Genomic DNA, 16,412 nt, shown 5'->3' on the forward strand with positions numbered 1-16,412 from the left:
AGGACATATTTTCTGAGTTTTCAAATAGCGACAAAGAACTTTTAAATTATTTGTAATCTTTATATCCATTTGACCACTTGATTAAATGTTGCACCTAGGGGAGAGGATGTGGTGTTACTTCCAGAGCTGCAGACTTTGCAACTGGGGAACCAGGTTGGAGTTTCTGCTTCAGCTCAACATTCTGTGATTCTGGTCAAATCACTTAATCTCCCCATGTCTACAACCAAAATGAATTTGATCTTGTGTGATGTAACCAATGCTCATGTAAAGCACTCCAATACATGACAAGTCTGCACTATATAAAACTGCAAATACACAAAAAATAAGTGTTTTGCACACTTCTGTCATTGGGCTACATGTGGGCTACATCTGGGTGATATTTGTGCTGCATTTGGGCTCTTTTGTCTCTGGTAGCCATCTTGGGAGATTTATTTGTTATGAAGTTGTAAGTGTTACCAGTTTATTCCAATCAAGATGGCTTTAGGTGCGCCATACTTTTGTCATAAGTAAGACAGTAAGCGCTCTAGTTGTTCTTAAGAACACTCTGGGACATTCTGTCATCGGGCTATACTTGGGCTACATCTGGGTGATATTTGGGCTGCATTTGGGCTCTTTTGTCTCTGGTGGCCATCTTGGGAGATTTATTTGTTAGGAAGTTTCCTAATTTACTGCAGTCTCCTCAGTGGGAATACTTTCAGCTTTTTATTTTGGTTCCATCAAGAAGGCATTCAGATGTGTCACACATTTGCCATAAATTCTGAATGTTAGCACTCTAGTTGCTCATTAGATCACTGTAGTAAAACTACTGCTCACCAGGGAAGTCTGCTGCTGTTATTCAAAGTGCATGTGTCAGTCTGCATGTCAGAATTTGTTTATGAAATAGAAGAGGATTTGAGAAGTCAAAAAGTGCCCGAATTTTCTTTTCTGCAGAACTAATCATAATTTCTATGGCAAAATGAACCCCCTCATTTTGTTCCTTTGTAAATTAAATGTTTTAAGTGTTACCACTTTATTAAAATCATGATGGCTTCAGGTGCACCATACTTTTGTCATAATTAAGACTGTTAGCGCTCTAGTTGTTCTTTAGAACACTCTGGGAAGCTGCAGTAGAACACAAAGGAATCAACTGACAGTCTCTGCCCTTGTTGGATGTACATGTTTTATTGAGAATGTCAGACTTCATTCTCATGTGACTGAGAAAGATAATGTGAATTTACAGAAAATATGCTCTCAGTTTAGCTTATAGATCACCTTCCAAACCTCTGTGGGAAAAGCATGAGAAAATAGTTCTCTCAAACATGATTCATGACATCACAGCAGAAGGCTTTTCACATGGTAAAATCACCTTAACACCACAATTCCTAAAAGGAGTATGGTACCATCAACAAATGATTTATAATGTAACTAAAGTCTTAAAACCTTCTATTAACTGCAATGCTTTTTAATGAGGTGCTATCATGTATATTGGTCCCAAGATGGCTGCTAACACTTCTTGGATGAAGTGCTGACAGCCAATCAGATCTCACGATGAGATGTGTAGTTAGGCTCCGCCCAGATATATATGTGATTTTACTTTTGATTTTCTCGGGAACTACTGAACAGATTGACACCATATATGCAAAAGGCACATGCCTGACCTGAGGACTACCTCTTTGCCAAATTTCAAGTAATTCTGTTCAGCCGTTCGGGCTGTACCTTCGACTAAAGGTCCTATGGGAAAATGCATGGGGAAAACGCGTTTTGGGACCCCCTTTTTTCTCAGCCCCCGCTTGACGAATCACCCCGAGACTTTCAGGGTAGGAGCTGAGCGGAGCGCCCCATTAGTTTTGAAAATTTCACGAGGATAAGTCAACCGGCGCCAAAGTTATTCAAAATAGAATTTTCAGATTTCCTATGGGAACTCGGTCCTAACTATAACTATCTACTGGCGACAGTAGATTATATATATATTTCACTGACCAAAACCAAAGGTTTCAGGGGTGTTAGTTAGCTGGACATTTCCCTCGTACAAAACCCTAGAAATTCCCCGGTTATAGTTAGTTCAGCTAACTATAACTCGCGCCCCCGCAATGCACTGCTGATGTCACATATTACATCACTCCTATCATGAGGACCCTTCATCCAAACAATCTTGCACGAGAAGAGTGCTGACGGATGAGAAACACTCCTGCGCCATCAACCTCATCGCAGCAGAGCACATCAAGAGTGCATCCATCAGCCCAAACCTTGGACATCCGTCCTCAATTTCAATTTTTAAAAGTGCTCTGCACTAAGTGCAATGTGACTTTGTGCTACGGTGAGCAGTCGATTGATCTGATCTGCCGCCGCCAAGAAAGTCACATTTGCTAGTTTTTTTTTTTTTTTATTGTTCCCTGATGTTCATAGTTTGGTTTCTCCGGTTTTGTTTTTAAAAATTTATAAAAGAACAAAGAAGAAAAAAAAAGTTCTTGAAAGATCTAACTTCCCTGGTTTTAAAAAAAAAAAAAAGAGCTAAATTTCTTTGTTAGTGTTAGTTTAGATGAATGTATGTGTAGTACATAATTGACTGAATGAATGCATTAGTAGCGTATGGTGAATGTATAAGTGCAGAAGTATGAGGAAGTGCTGCAGCATCACACAGTAACCTCTTTAACTGCAGTGTGCTGTAGTACTTCCTAAGCACAGGGATGCAACATATGTACATACATATGTTGCAAATCTATACTTCTGTCTGCACGGCTGCTTAAACTGAAGCCATGTGGTGACACAGGCACCCTTGCACCATAGTGCAAGGATATCTGTCATGTGCGGTTTGTTTTTCTGCAGGAAGACACACCTTCCTGCACAAAAACAATGAGAAAATGCATTTTTCTCATTCAATGTATGCTGAACATTTCAGCATGCATTGAAGATATCAAAATGGAGAAATTAAAACAATTCTCCTTTTTGTGCTTTCCTACACCAATTTTAGAATGGTGCACCATTCACACACCGAGATTTCTGATAAATCTAGACGTGTCTTGTTCTATGAGTATTCAGTGCAATCATGCACAACAACACTTATAGAACACCCTTTCAAAACAAAGTGGTCTGCATGATGAGGTTGTATTTACATGGAGTATAAAAAGTGCACAGAGTGCCTTTTCCTCTCTTTGTAAATATGAAAGAGTATCTTACACAATAACTATGTTACAAAAAGTGACATATTTCCGTTTTTAAAATTCCTTGCGAATGATAAAAGGTAAGCACAGAGTTTTGTCTGCAAAGATTTTCTAGGAAGAATGATTGAAATAATTGCGGTCCTTCAATAGCTAAAATAGGAAATATTATGAACCCCTCAAATCTTTTTTTGCAGGTCACATGATCTCTGATTATGGTCAGATTTCAAAACTACATAGGTATAACGAAGTGTTTTTAGAAACATGTTTCCACTTTGTAGCTTCTTGCAGACCTCCTCATTCAGCATATTGAGACTTCGTTAAACTTACCTTCACAGTAATAGGAATAAAAAATGGTACACATTTTTTTCACATTTTCATTCCAATCTAAATTCTTAATTGCTTATTTTAACATTTGGATCTGTGAAAGAAAAGGAAAAAAAAAATGTATAACATGTAATACATTTTTTACAACACAGCATAATTTCCACAAAGTAATTTTTTTGCTGTTCTCAGAATATATTAAATTTCACTAAAAATAGTGATTTCAATCGTACTCGTCACTTAACAGCGGGCAAAAAAAAAAAAAAACACAATCTCAAAGATTAAAAAAAAAAAAAAAACAAGATGCAAATCGGATATATAAAATGCACACAGCTAACAACATTTTTTAACTTTAACTTACAAAAACTGTAAATGATGTCGCTTTAAAATATTCACCGAATCTAAAGATAAATTTTTGGAGGATGCACCACGCCCACAACGTTTTCCTTCAGTGATGTGGAAATTTTCTACATTTCCTCGAGGGGCAAACCAAGACCAATGCCATCTTTGTCACGCGCAAGATTTTCAAACGAATTCTGTTACGAGGGGATCCTAACAAAAAATACTCGTGCGGCACAGCAAGTATGATGAAACACCTAAGGACCCTTCATCCAAACAATTTTGCACGAGAAGAGTGCAAACAGATTAGAAACACTCCTGTTCTGGATCTGTAAAAAAGAATCACAAATAAATGTGTATTAATAACTTTCAAATTTATACTATTCCATTACTGTACACACACATTTTATATAAATACTGACACAGAAACTATAACCCTAAACCACAAGTGTGACGATGGTTAAAACACTACATGCATAGTGCATACTACTTTGAAGCAGTTCATGCCCTAAAGTCTACCTCACTAAAACACTACATGCTAACTAACTAAACGATTACAGTACTATAAGGAGACACACTGGGTGAGTGACAGGGTGTTTGCTAGAAGTGTACGAATACTAACTAGGGAATTGAAGGTGTGAAACAACTGTGTAGGTGATTAGAGGATTGCATCCATACTGCATAGGCATTTAAAGCAGTCCATGTGCTAAGGCCTGCTCACCGCATAACTACTTGGGTACTGACTGAATGATTAGAGTACAGCAAGGAGAGTGCCTAGGTGAATTTATAGGTGGTAGGCTTTTCGCACAGTGAATGGATTAGTACATGATGCTGAATGGGTCACTAGAGGACTGCAAAGGGAATTACAGGGTGTTTCCTGTAAGTGTATGGATACTGACTAGCAAATTGAAAATGTGAAAGAAGTGTATAGTATGTTAGAAGACTGCATGCATACTGCATAGACATTTGAAACAATCTATGTGATAATGTATGGTTCACAACATGAGGACTTGGAAACTGACTAAATCATCAGACTACTACTAGGTTAGTAAAACTTTTAAATTCAGTTCTGGCACAGTGAAGAGAATAGTACATGGTACTGCACTTTAGTGTCAAACCCGGACTCATTTTATCAATGCATAAGCAAAGAATAGCTTCTAAAGCTACTAAAACTTGACATGACCGATTTTAAAACAGTTATCTGTCATCAAATACACTGTTACCAAATGCTTCTCTCACAATCCTTACCCAAATGTACACAGACTCAGTGTGATTTTAGACAAGCAACACTATCCCTAGCAGTTTACCAAAACTCATTCACTAGTCTAGAAGAGTTATGGTACTGCACACAAACTACATATTTAAGTACAGCACATTAGTGTCAAAGCATGACTCATTTAATCAACATATAAGCAAAGACTGGCTTCTAATGCTACTAAAACTTAACATGACAGGTTAAAACAGTTTTTTGTCAGCAAATACACGATGTTACCAAACGCTTCTCTCACAGTGGTTCCCAAATGCACAGACTCAGTGTGATTCTAGACAAGCACCACTATCCCTAGGAATATACCAAAACTCATTCACTACAGTGCAAGTGGTAAGGGAACTGCACACAATCTACATATTTCAGGACTGCACTTTCCTGTCAAAACCGGACTCATTTAATCAAAGCATAAGCCATAACTGTCTTCTAATGCTACTAAAACACAACAAGACAGGTTTTAAAACATTTATCTGTCAGCAAATACAGTGTTACCAAATGCTTCTCACAGTGGTTCCCAAATGCACACATACTCGCTGTGTGATTCTAGACCAACACTATCCCTTGCACTATCCCAAAACACATTTCTTAATCTAGAAGTACTACATTTTAGTATAGAAACATAACTCATTTTACAAATTCATAAACAATGACTGGTTTCTAATTCTACCAAAATATAAAAACAGCACAGTTATCTGTCTGCAAACACATGAAAAACACAAATGCTCATCACAGAATTGTTTCTACATGCACACACACGGTCAATAAGATTGTAGAGAAAAAAAAGTACTACCTACACTTTAGCAGGAGAAATACATTAGTCTGATTAAAATGAAAATAGTCTACATACATCCCCTCACAATTAAATAACTCATCTTTCAAGTTGTTTTGTAGATTAAGAAGTACATCAGTCACTCACCATATGTTCTTTTACAGAATTTCTGCACTGTGCACCTCTCAGCAAAAACAAATAGAAAAGTTTCCCTTTCATTTTCCACAGATATACATGTAAACATCAAATCACAATCCTTCACACAAACTCAAAAGCAAACACACATTTCTATTGGTTAAACATTTCAACCCTTTCCAACTGAAATACACTTCAACCCTTCCCCCCAATCTGCCTTCTGCCTGTTACCATAGAAACAGGTCATGGAACACTGCACTGAGCACACAGGTCAGAAGTTCAGTACACAATGTTGCTAAACAAGAGAGGAAGTGTGCTTCACTTTAACATATCAGCTTATCATATATAATGTTCCTTACAATCTGTATTTGTTAACCAATAAGAATCATACCTTTAAAAACAAATATACACCCTACTTTCAGTGTACAAAGTAGTCCTACAACCAATGATTTCTTGTCTTTGAAAAAAGAAAAAAAAAAAGTGGATCCGCGCACCCAACGCGATAGGATGCGCGCACCGTGCGCGCATTGCCATTTTATTTTATTTTTTAAAAAGGGGACCCCCTAAGCACCTCTAGAGGGTCAGAGTATTTCCACTCTGCCCCCTTTATAGGTTTTACACAATTATTCCCCTTGCTTCTTCAGCCTCGCTAACCGAGGCAGAAAATGGCCGCAAACAGTTCCTGGTTTCAAATGTAGATAGACACTCGACAGCCAATTAGTATTCAGCGCGCGATCGGGAGGGTGTGCGCTCGGTTCGGGGAGGGTGCACTTACGGTGCGTGTAGGGTCCGCGGATCCTCCCCGGCCATAGATATATGTACATTTAACTCTAATTTTCTCAGGAACTACTGAACGGATTCACACCATTTATGCAAAAGGCACGAGTCTGAACTGAGGACTACCTCTTTGCCAAATTTGGTGTCATTCTGTTCAGCGGTTCGGGCTGTAGCTGCGACAACAAATCTTATGGGAAATTGCATGGGGAAAACGAGATTTGGGACCCCCCCTTTTTTCTCGGCCCCCGCTTGACAAATCACCATGAAACTTTCAGGGTAGGAGCGGAGCTGGCCAAAAGTTTGGGAAATTTCACGAGGATTCGTAAACCGGCGCCAACTTATTGGGAATAGAAGGTTGCGGATTTCCTAAGGAAAATAGGTCCTAACTATAACTATCTACTGGCGACCACCAGTAGATAGATATAAATATATATAAAAAATGGGCATGCTTCCAGTGATTGAGACCCCAGGGCTGAAAATGCCCCGGGGGTAGCGCTCGGCCCCCTCCCTTTGCAGTATTTAATAAACTGCAAGCCCAGGTCCCTGGAGACGGGATCCCTGGGACCAAAATCTGCCTAGGAGGGGGGGCCTCGCTGCCCCCTACATTGTTATGATAAATAAACTAGAAAAAGGTTCAGGCCCCAGGCCCTCAACTTTCTATCCAGATGAAAGCCAGTAGGGAAAATTAAAAATCCCAGGAATTCAACCTCAGTAACATGAAATCTACATTTCTCTGGTTTGTCAAAAACATGGTTGTCACGCAGCTTTTATAAAAAAAAAATCTTGGATGGCAAATACTTCAGATAAGGAATTTATGTAGGTTATGATGTTGCCACTAAATACCACAGTGCAAATGTCTATGACTTAATGTAATACCTCATATATAAAGTATTAGAAGGCAGCAATAGCATTGCACAGTCCGAAGGGTAAAATGAGCTAATCAGAGACCAAATTTAGTTCTGAAACGTGTTCCAATGTCCAAAAGTTCATTGAGATTTTATCTAAGATGAAGATTCTCATGCCTAATTAGGGCAAACATTCTGCAACAAGAAAGTTGGACCCCAGGTTATAGATCTTTATGACAATCAAGGTCTGTGAAGGGGTAATACACCATCCTTTTTTTGTCAAAGTCTTTAAATTCCCTATAGACTTCAGAGATCATTGATACCTCATCTCCCATAGTACACTGACAACTACCCATGTTTAATTCTGCTTTCTACAGAGAATAAGACCTAAAATCTAAACTTCTTGCTGCCCAGAAAATGTTTGGATTATGTTGGTACAGCCATGAAACTCCAAGAATTGCTCTAAACTGATGTGCAGAAATTAAAATCAAAATGACCTGTTCTATATGTTCAATATGAATCAGAATGGTTAACTGAATTGTCTAGGTATCAACTGTGACAAAATTCCATGCCATCTACAGTCCGAAGTTTATCTTGTCCCCCTCTATAATGGGAATACCCAAGTCTTTAAGCAAAATTTAAATTCATGAAGTTCTTTATTGGCCCCGAGTTAATCGGTTTGTCAAGAGAGACTTTGTTATTAGGCATCCATTTAAACTGGGCAGGCAAATGAAAACGTTGTTTTGAATTTCCCATAGAGAAATTTCCCAATTCTTTAAAGAACCTTAAACCCTGATCACCCAAAAATGGGTTCTCAAAAACTACTGGGCTCTGAAGCACAGCCAAAACTGCAATAGGCTTACCTTTAGGTTTACTAGCAAACACTAAGGAAACCACCCCACCTTTCCACAATAGAGACAAAGTTTCTGGTCTGTCTCTCTTCTTTAAAAAGCAGACCACTGATCCCTCCAATTTGCATTGGCTCACTTTGATCCGCAGTTTTAGATTTCTTCTCTCAATTATCACTACTTTAATCTAATTTATTCTGATCACTCTTTTGTTCTGTCTAATTTAACCACTAAATCAATAAGTTCATTTCAGTCCTCTGGAGGATTAATAACCTGGGCTAGTAAATTTTGGAGGTTATCTGTTAACCCTTTATAATAGAGCAAAGCTCTTTTTCCTTAAGGCAACCCAGGTTCGCCCACCAATCAATGAAAAGTAGCAAGATAAGAAAAAAGTTCCTAATTACCTTGTTTGAGGTAATAATTCTGTGTCTACAGTCCGGGTAAAAGTGCTTTCAAAGAACTTTTTCATTTCATCGGAAAGTTAGAACAAACTTCTTTCCAACTCACAAAACTAGGGCCTCATTTATGAGGTTGCGCCATAGGGCAGCGCCGCAGGCCTTTCTTCTGCAATGTCCTACGGCAAAAGGAAAGGGCAGGAATGCACCGTATCTATCAGATACTGCGCATTCCTTTCCTTATCGCATGTGCCGGCAAACAATGGGCAAGGATGCCTGCGTTGCAGGGATGATTTTTATGCAGGGAGGAAAACTTTCCTGCACAAAAACAATCACAAGAGGCTTTTTCCTCTTTCTATGTGTGCTGTCTAATGCAGCACACATAGAACAAGCATTTGCAATGCAATAGGTCTCGCATTTATACGAGTTTGAGCTATTAGCATTGTAAATGACAGTGCCTTTTATTTAGGTTTTAAAAAACCAAACTTAAATAAAAAGCATTGTCATTTATAATGCCAATAGCTCAAACTCGTATAAATGCGAGACCTATTGCATTGCAAATGCTTGTTCCAAAAGTAACCCTCATTCCTAGTACAAAACCAATGTGCTGGATTTTCGACCCCAATGGCGGCAACTAGTAATGACAAGTTCGTTCTACGTTGAACAAAGTGGTGCACGATTTTATGGCGTCATACATGTTGGCATGTAATAGGTGGGACAGCCCGAGCTCGCCTAACAGAATTGTTGGAATCCTTTAATGCGTGTGGCAGATAAATGCAAAACTAAATTCGCGTAAAGTGCAATAAATACAAAACAAATGCTTCAATCCTTATTAGACGGGTAACCTGCTTGACCATGCGCAAGACCATATGCATGTCGTACTTGCAGAATAGTGCCTGCGCAATTATTTTGGCTGTATTTGCAATGTCTTTTTTTGGAGGGAAAGAAGCGAGCCCTTGAAGCCCGCCTTTGTGTTCAGAGCCAAAAAGACAGCCGGCCTCCGCAGACCAGAAACAAACTCCATTTGCTATTCAATTGACTTTGTAACTCAGCAGACGGGATTTTTCATCTTCAAATACTGGAAATAGATTGCATTCCTGGCCCGCGCCTGAAGACGTTATGGAGAATAAACGCACTCCCTGATAGTGTCCCGGTGATCTCCCGAATCTCGGCTGCACTTTGTCAGAACAAGGTAACTGCTGGTTAAGTGAAAGACCGAGATCAAAGGCGGATTAGCCACCATCGGAATCCGCGCTGAATAAACCTGTCATTCAAGGCGTATATTTCCCCTGAAGTTAGCGGAGGATTGCGGACATTTGCATAACAGGACCAGGCATACTTCAGGCAGGTTAAAGGCCTCCACATTCAGCCAGTGCTCGGATTTTTGCCTCTTTCTCCTTTCATCAACCCGGCACAATGCTTCCTAATCTGATAATGCAGCCAACGACCAAAATTAGCCCGAACACGAAAGTATTGCTAAATTTGAATGATAGACGGATCAGTTTCACTTTCACAAACAGCCTACATCTGATTTGTCGGAGTTTACCATGTAATCCTCAAAAATGTTTCTTAAACTGAAGGACTGTTTATTAGCACCTCCTTTTTTGCCTTTTTTTAAAGGTCATTGTCTTCCTTCTTTTGAGCAGGGTGCCGGGAAATAATCCTGAGACGAGGAATGCATGAAGACAGACTACTAATGAAGACAGACTAATATTGACGTTTAAAGTGATAAATTAGTATTATTATGTATACCCGTCCTTTCAGACAGGAATAGAGGGGCAATGTGCTCATTCTAAACAAAGTACATAAGAAGTTACAAAAAACACTGCACCAGCCAAAGATGTGTGTGAAATATGGTCTACGCAGGGTTCTAATTCTGAAGAACGTAGGGTAATTTATTACACTTAGAGCTCTTTTCGTTAACGCAGTTAGGTTATGCTCAAATTGTGAACGCCAGTGGGAAAGTCATTTCGTAAAGATATTGTAAATACATTTCACACATTTTTCGTAGTATTTCGGTTATTTCGTTTTTGAATTTTTAGTAGAGTTGCAAGCGACACAAGGGTACTCGTTTTTTACTGAGTTTAGAAAGCTCAAATGCGGAGTAATTTTTAATGTAAACTATGACGTCAATTGGTAAATATTGAAACAGAAAACGTAGTTAATTAAAATATAAAACCATTAACACTTTGCTATATGCAGAGTAATATTCTGAAAATAGAACCACTATCATTGCTATTCAGGAAGCATGAGATCGAAGGCAGAAACAAGAAGGCGCCCTAGGTTGTTCAACCACGCTAGGTTTGATGCCTTTCAGATTTATTTGCATGGATTTGTGAAAAATACTTTCAAACTAACATGTTGGACATATTAAAATGGTGGTACATAAGAAACGGGTGGCAAAGAGGTAATAGAAAAGTGGTGAAGATAATTGGTGAGGGGAAAGAAACGAAAGAATAACAGTGCCTTATTCATAACGCTACAGATACCATATTGACATTATAATCAAGGCTTTAAGTAGACAGAGAACAAGAGCGCACCAAAGCTGACGAGGAGGGAGTGGGAGGGGGGAGTGGGGGCGGGCACAGTGGTGCGGGCCGCAGTTGTAAAAGGCAGGGAGAGGCTGAGATTGAGGAAGGGAAAGATAGGGATCAAAGGAAACAAGAAGGGGGTGGCAAATGGTGTGCACTTTGATGTCCTCAGTGGCCGCGCGGCTCACTGAGGACATCAAAGCAAGTGATCAGGCAGTGCTTTTCAGGCTGTCAAATGGTGCGCGCGCCCGGACGGCGCACATGCACTGTATTTGGAGGCCTGAAAAGCCACTGTTTGCACTTCCAAAACTCGCTTACTATAAGTCTCGCCAGAGCAGCGCTAAAGCGCTGTCTCAGGCGAGACCTAAAAAGGGAAAAACAAGGAGAAATAAAGCTATTTCTTCTTGTTGTGCCTCCCTTACACTACCCGGGGGAGGCGTACATTTACGGTGCTGCCTAAAGTTACGATTCTGGGTAAATCTGGGGCAGGGTGGAAAAGCCATGGATATTGCTGGGAACGCCACAAGCAACACCCATTTAACGCAGAAGACTGCGGTAAAGGGAACAATATTAATGAGCCAGCATGCCGCCTTGTAAGTATGGAGCAGGCTCCAGCACCATGGAACGTCACAAAAAGTGATGTTCCAGCAGTGCAAGGGGCCTCATAAATGAGGCCTGTAGTTTCAACAGCTACTCATGAAGCTGGCAACCACCTGGATTTAATATTCTCCATTTGGATAAGCTTTATTGTGATACTCTTGATACTGGTAGTTTGGGGGGACCCTTTCTCCAGGGAATTAACCACTAGAGACAGAGGATGCCTGCATCATCCAATGACCATGGTACCATATCAAATAACAGGATTTGATTGCCCTCTTGACACAAGCTCAGCCAGATTCTTCAAGGGATCTTGCAGAAGATTGGACCAGGTTTCGGGCCTGGATTTCTTTACTCTTGACATCTTGGCTCCCTTTAAATGGTTCTCTTCTAATCCCTTAACCTTGAAAAGATGGGGGGGCCTGGCTTGGTGCTCGGCAAGATGGCCGCACTTTAGTGTTAGTCTGCCGGCCGCCGATTATCCTGACTATCCTTCCCCCACCAGGCCATTTGCTATTTTACCTGATGAAACTGCTTTGCTGACGCCGAGACCTTTGCGGCGATACCCTTTGAGCTGCGCAGAACTTTGTTTGTGAGGATCGGCGGCATACGAGGAGGGCTGACGCGGTGGTAATGGCGGTGCACTAGGAAAGGCAGTTTCGATCGCTGGGTATTTGAGCTGCGCGCCTTCCATCGGCTGCCGTGTCGGGCGGCTCGGAGTAAGAGGCAGGGGACGCCGCCGCAGTGACGCGGCCCTCGCAGCTGGAATCGCTGCCTTCGCCGGAGCTGGTGGGTACCGGGAGTGAGCGGAGGGCCTGAGAGCGGTGCCCGGGGACTGCTGGCTACTATGGCGGCTGGCGCGGACGGCTGGAGTGGGCTGCGGACTCACTGCTGGGTGCTGGAGGCGCTGGGCAGCTTTCCCCTTGCCGTGGCCCCGCTGGGGTCTCCTCCTCTCCCCCCCGCCTCGAGTGATCGGTGAGTGTTTGCATCGGCCTCCACTTCGCTGCCTGCAGGAGCCTGTGTGAGCGACGGAGGGGCCTGCAGCTAGGTGCAGTGAGACAGGCTGCACACGAATTCGGTGGATGGACTGAGCGCTGGGGGGCCCGGCGGCGGATGGGCATTGAGGTGGTGCCCTTGTGTGGAGCTGGCTTCGCTTGGTCTGGCGTGGGCACCCCCCCTCATCGCTGCTGTGGAGCACACCTATAAAGCGACTGCGTCGCACGTCCTGCTGGCCTTGACGGGAGCTAGTGGGGCCTGCCTGGTGAACACTGTGGCACTGTGACGACATCAGAGCCCTGCTAGACTACGGAGAAACAGCGGCCCTCATCCTCCTGGACCTCTCCGCAGCGTTCGATACTGTCTGCCACCGTACCCTAGTGCAACGCCTCAGCAACGTCGGAATCCAAGAGAAGGCACTAGAGTGGATCATCTCATTCCTCGCCGGGAGAACCCACAGAGTCCGCCTCCCCCCGTTCAGATCAGAGGCCACCGAAGTCATCTGCGGCGTACCACAAGGCTCATCGCTCGGCCCCACCCTCTTCAACGTCTACATGAGCCCCCTCGCAGCCATCGCACACCAACACAACCTCAACATCATCTGCTACGCCGACGACACCCAGCTGATCCTTTCCCTCACCAAAGACCCAGCCACCGCCAGAAACAACCTACACGAAGGGATGAAAGACGTAGCCGAGTGGATGACGAACAGCCGCCTGAAACTGAACTCGGACAAAACGGAAGTCCTATCCTTGGATCAACACCCTCTGCCTGGGACGACTCCTGGTGGCCCCCTGCCCTGGGCAGCGCACCCAAACCAACGGACCACGCACGCAACCTGGGCTTCATGCTGGACTCCTCCCTCTCGATGACCAGACAAGTCAACGCCGTCTCATCATCATACTTCAACCCCCTACGCATGCTCCGGAAGATCTTCCGATGGATCCCCACCGAAACCAGGAAGACGGCCACCCAGGCACTCGTCACCAGCCGACTAGACTACGGAAACACCCTCTACACCGGAAACACAGCCAAACTACAGAAAAGACTCAAACACATCCAGAACGCCTCCGCACGACTCATCCTGGACATTCCCCGACACAGCCACATCTCCGGACACCTGAGAGACCTGCACTGGCTCCCCGTCAGCAAGAGAATCACGTTCAGACTCCTCACCCACGCACACAAGGCCCTCCACGACCTGGGCCCCAGGTACCTCAACAACCACCTGACCTTCTACACTCCCACCCGCCAGCTACGATCGACCAACCACGCCCTCGCCACCGTTCCATGCATTCGAAGAGCCACCATGGGAGGAAGATCCTTCTCCTACCTGGCAGCCAAGACTTGGAACTCCCTCCCCATCCACCTTCGCCTGACCCAAGACCACCTCTCCTTCAGGAAGCAACTCAAGACCTGGCTGTTCGAGCAGTAGCGGACACCCCCCCCCCCCCCCAAGCGCCTTGAGACCCTCCGGGTGAGTAGCGCGCTATACAAATATCTTGATTGATTATACACTGGGTGAGTCAAACAGGCTGCCCCCCCCCCCCCCTCTGGCTGCCGCCCATCCCTCTGCCCCAGGCGCTGCATCCGGGTGGCAAACGAACCTGTGATTCTGTGGCCTCTTTCAAGAAGCCTCTACCTGGGCACGCCACCTGAGCGCTAGCCGGTATCCAGCTGAGGTCGGATTGCGTCTGCGTGGAGGGGCGACATTGCTTGGATACTGGGTAAATCGGACTGGCAGTAGGGGCTATAATGGGCAAATCATAGAAGTCAGCCGCGTCTCACGTTTGAGCAGAGAAACGGTCCCAAATCGGCGCAAACTGCGGCTTCGGAATTTGATTCTGCGCAAGCCCCTACAGCGCTGGAGAAATCGCGTGCAGCGATTCACGAGTCTCCAGGCAATAGATGGTAAGATTGAGGCTCAACGGCAGATCACTTTTCTGCCAAGCTGGACAAGCAGGCGGCTCGGGGAGGCGGAACAGCGCATTTCCCATGCGGAGGAGGGCATACAGCAGGTCACCGAAAAGACATCCGACATTACGAAAATCCTAGCTGTCATCCAGGCAAAGAATGAGGACATTGAATCGCGCTCAAGTCGCAATAACATTCGTGTTTTGGGCCTTCCGGAATCTATGAACGTTGGGCGACTAGAGGATTACATGGAGGAGATGTTTCGCGCAATCTGTGCAAGGGACCACTTATCTACCCTCTTCGCGGTTTAACGTGTTCAGAGCTTTGGCGACATGCCCTCCTCCTGGCACTCACCCGAGGCCGATAATTGCTAGGCTGGTCAATTTCAGGGACCGTGATACTATCCTGCGCAGAACGCGTCAAATGGGTACAACGACCTATCAAAATAATGTGCTCTCCTTTTATCTGGATTTTACAGCAAATGTACAAGCAGCGCAGAAGGAATTCCAGAATGTCAAGAAGGCATTGATCAGGGAACGGGTCTTGTATGCGATGCTCTATCCTGCAAGGCTGCGCGTTGGGGAGGCGGCGGATGGCAAGATCTTCACGAGTCCTAAGCACGCAATGGATTACGCCAAGTCCATGAAACGTCAGCAGACATCCTCGGACCAGACATCGATGGCTGAACAGTAAGAGGGGCTTTGCTCCACACATAGACTTGGGTCCACCTCATCGATCATATAGACTGTGCGGGATGTCTGAATCGCTTGCTTGTTCACTGATTGCTCTGCTGCCATTTTACATTTACTCTGTTGGTCTGGTTTTCGATCTGTGTGTGAGCTGCAATCTGTACGATGGCAGTTCTATTTGGGTTTTACGTTCATTGCATAGGCGTTAGACTCTGCATGTTGAGGGCCGTGGAGGTGACTGTATGCTTCCTTGCCCCGAGCTCGCCCCTGGGTGTTGCGGGGGTCTCATTATACGGCTGTATCTAATGTGCATTTGCTGGTGAATAAGGATATGGTTACGGTGGTGGGAAGTCACTGAATACTGGCGGCCCCCTCCCTGGCAGATCTGGGAGTGGATTGCGCCGCTACGCCCCCAATGGGTATTCCCCACCTGGGTGATCATAGTTTGTTAAATTTGTTGGGGTGGAAGGTTTCTATGGGGCAGGTCTTTAGCGAATTGGGGTTGCTGAAGTGGGTGGGAGGGATTGTTTTAATATTTCCATTCATTGGCGCACAAATTTGAGTAGCTCTGAAACCTTAACTCTGTAGCTGTGTATGCATATATACTGCCCGATGTATTGTGGACTCTGTTTGGTCTATCACTATAGATGAAGGATGCATCATATAAATGTGTGACTTGGAATGTCCAAGGGTTAAATACACCTAAGAAGACCAGGCAAGTGTTGGCGCACCTAGACAGACAAGGGGTGCACATTGCTCTGCTGCAAGAGACTCATTTACTCGGCTGGACTACTGGCTGCTCAATGGGGAAGCTAATGGTTGGGTGGAGGGGGTTCACACGCTCCCGCG

The sequence above is a fragment of the Triturus cristatus genome, chromosome 1_1 (assembly GCF_964204655.1).
Source record: "Triturus cristatus chromosome 1_1, aTriCri1.1, whole genome shotgun sequence".
In the NCBI taxonomy this organism is placed as follows: domain Eukaryota; kingdom Metazoa; phylum Chordata; class Amphibia; order Caudata; family Salamandridae; genus Triturus; species Triturus cristatus.